This window comes from Aquarana catesbeiana, linkage group LG11, assembly GCF_042186555.1.
Source record: "Aquarana catesbeiana isolate 2022-GZ linkage group LG11, ASM4218655v1, whole genome shotgun sequence".
Classification (NCBI taxonomy): domain Eukaryota; kingdom Metazoa; phylum Chordata; class Amphibia; order Anura; family Ranidae; genus Aquarana; species Aquarana catesbeiana.
This window is the reverse complement of record NC_133334.1, coordinates 226,596,208-226,599,284: the sequence shown is the minus strand read 5'-3', so window position 1 is coordinate 226,599,284 and position 3,077 is coordinate 226,596,208. Positions and strand designations below refer to the sequence as shown.

The following is a 3,077-nucleotide window of genomic DNA, read 5'->3' as shown; positions in this document are numbered from 1 at the left end:
GAAGAGAGAGGGGGGGGGAAGAGGGAAGAGAGAGGGGGGGGATGAGGAAGAGAGAGGGGGGGGGGGATGAGGAAGAGAGAGGGGGGGGGGATGAGGAAGAGAGAGGGGGGGGGGGATGAGGAAGAGAGAGGGGGGGGGAAATGAGGAAGAGAGAGGGGGGGGGATGAGGAAGAGAGAGGGGGGGGAAATGAGGAAGAGAGAGGGGGGGGGAAATGAGGAAGAGAGAGGGGGGGGAAATGAGGAAGAGAGAGGGGGGGGGAAATGAGGAAGAGAGAGGGGGGGGAAATGGAGGAGAGAGAGGGGGGGGGGGAAATGGGGAAGAGAGAGAGGGGGGGGGAAATGGGGAAGAGAGAGAGGGGGGTGAGGAAGGGAGATAAGGGGGGCTGTGTGAGGAGTGGAGAGGGAAGGTCTGTGGTAAGTTGCCCCCCTTCCTTGTACTTACAGCAAACCGGGAAATATCTTCTTTCCCCCAGTCATGTGACAAGGGGATAGAGTGTGTGAGAACGGGCACCCTTCCCTCCACTGCACAGCGGTGCTCTCTATTGCCACCTGCAGGCTGGAGGGTGAACAACGCCGAATCCTCTCTCCATCTCTTCTCCGGTCACCGGACATTACAGCCAGCAGTTCACGCGCCCGTGTGGCGGGGGGGCGGCGGGGGATGGTCGCGTTTACTCTGATTGGCGGAGGCGGCGGGCGGATAACGGTCATACCGAGCACGAGTGGGTTGAGCGGCGCCATTTCTACTGCGGTTTTCCAGGGAGAAGGCGTGTCTTATCGGCTGTCGTCACTGAAGAATCTCAGCGCCCTCCAGCGGATTTTTCGTAGATTACACCGATCGGAGATATAGTAAGTGTCATTAGTATCGATTGTCACCTCACCAGTGAGATCGGGTCCAGTGTCCGGAATCGGGATGTGGGGGGCAGGTCAGGCGGCTTCCTAGAGCTCCAGGGTAGGGGGAGGAAAAATCCGGATCCAATAGCTGTCTGTCCCTCCAGCAGGAAAACTTCCACCCTGCGCCCCATAGAAGAGGAAGGTTGAGTGCGGGGAATGGGATGCAGAGCTGGGGATGGGATCCCGGGGGAGGGTCAGGATGGACAGAGTGGGCGGTCCTATGTGGAGAGAGAGCCCAGAGAGGAGAACTCGGGGGAGGGGCTCAGCATCGGATCAGCAGCACCGCTGACACAGAGGCAGCATTATGTGTGATTGTTGTACTTCTGTCCCCGCCTTGTGTCAGTGACAAGAGCGACGCTGACGCCTCTTCTAAACTGCTATCTGCATAGTTCCGCCTCCCAGCACGAGGTCTGGCTGCCGATTGGTCTGCTGCTCTGTCACTCAGCTCTGCACCCGCCTTCTCTTCATTCTCCAAGCTGTGTGAGAAGTACAATGTGCTGATTGGAGAATGAAATGTGTGCTGGAGCAAGAGTGGGAGGAGTCAGAGCCCCTCTTGTCACAGTTGTACACAGAACCCGGATTACCATCAATAGGGAATATTTGGAGGAGAAGTGTTGCAACCGTCAGTATTTTTAGTGGCAGCCAGGCACTTTTCTCCTGCCAGTAAATGTCAGTAAGAGGAAAAGGTTGCCAGTAAACAATATGGCTGTGACGCTTGGCTCAGGACTGGGCATGCGCAGCTCGGGTCCGGAGCTGGCCAGGACCATCCAAGCGCCTGGTACAGTGTGTTCAGGTGGTACCGATGATGGTGCCTGAGTGTGTCATGTGATGTCATAGTACAAGGGAGCCGAGCGGAGTGACCAGAGCGGAGTGTGTGGGTCTGCGGGACGGGAGGAAGGCAAGCCGGGAGCAGGACTGTCAGTGCTGTTTGGACTGGAGGGGACTGAGAGGACCACTTGGCATGGAGAGAGAGTGTTACTGGGACTCCGGATGGGGACGTGTCAGTGATCTGAGCTGCTGCACACTGCTGTGATTGACACTGTGAGAGTCCATTTCATGGGCGGGTGTCACCCATTCCAATCTCCTGAAAAAACAAGAGGAGAAGGAAAGGCGCCTCTGGGTGCAGATTTTTCTTAAAAAGGTTTAATAAACAGTAAAAGCCAAATGGCAACTCACATTTTAACCACTTGACCACTGGGCACTTAAACCCCCTTCCTAACCAGACCAATTTTCAGATTTGCTCTCACATTTTGAATAACAATTACTCAGACATGCAACACTGTACCCATATGAAAATTTTTGTCCTTTTTTTCACACAAATAGAGCTTTCTTTTGGTGGTATTTAATCACCGTTGGGTTTTTTATTTTTTGCGCTATAAAAGAAAAAAGACTGAAAATTCGGTAAAAAATGAAATTTTCTTTGTTTTCTGTTATAAAATTTAGCAAATTAGTAATTTTTCTTCGTAAATTTTGGCCACAATTTATACTGCTACATATCTTTGGTAAAAAGAAGTACAACTCGGTGTATATTATTTGGTCTTTGTGAAAAGTATAGAGTCTACAAGCAATGGTGCCAATATCTGAAAATTGATCACACCTGAAGTACTGAAGGCCTATCTATATTCTTGAGACCCTAACATGCCAGAAAAGTACAAATACCCCCCAAATAACCCCTTTTTGGAAAGAAGACATTCCAAGGTTTTTAGTAAGAGGCATTGTGAGTTTTTTGAAGTTGTCATTTTTTCCACAATTCTTTGCAAAATCAAGATTTTTTTTTTTCGTTTTTTTTTTTCCACAAAAACTGTCTAATTAGCAGGTTATTTCTCACACACAGCATATGCATACCACAAATTACACCCCAAAACACATTCTGCTATTACTCCCGAGTACGGCGATACCACATGTGTGAGACTTTTACACGGCGTGGCCACATTTTGAGCCCAACATGCAGGGGAGCACCTCCAGGCGTTCTGGATCACCCATGCCAATTCTGACATTTCTCTCCTACATGTAAAAAATCATCATTTATTTGCTAGAAAATTACATAGAACCCCAAAACATTATATATGTTTCTTTTTAGCAAAGACCCTAGAGAATACAATGGCGGTTGTTGCAACTTTTTATCTCGCACGGTATTTGCGCAGCAATTTTTTGAACGCTTTTTTTTGGGGAAAAAAACAGTTTTG

General features: G+C 49.7%; 1 protein-coding gene across 1 annotated transcript in view; it reads right to left on the bottom strand.

Annotated features, from left to right (window-relative positions):
* Positions 1 to 548, bottom strand: part of MBTPS1 (membrane bound transcription factor peptidase, site 1) — a 130,565-nt gene extending 130,017 nt beyond the window's left edge. The window contains exon 1 of the mRNA XM_073605446.1: positions 443 to 548. The gene's annotated coding sequence lies outside the window, so the exon portion shown is untranslated. The remainder of the gene's footprint in view (positions 1 to 442) is intronic.
* Between the last annotated feature and the right edge of the window lie 2,529 nt (positions 549 to 3,077).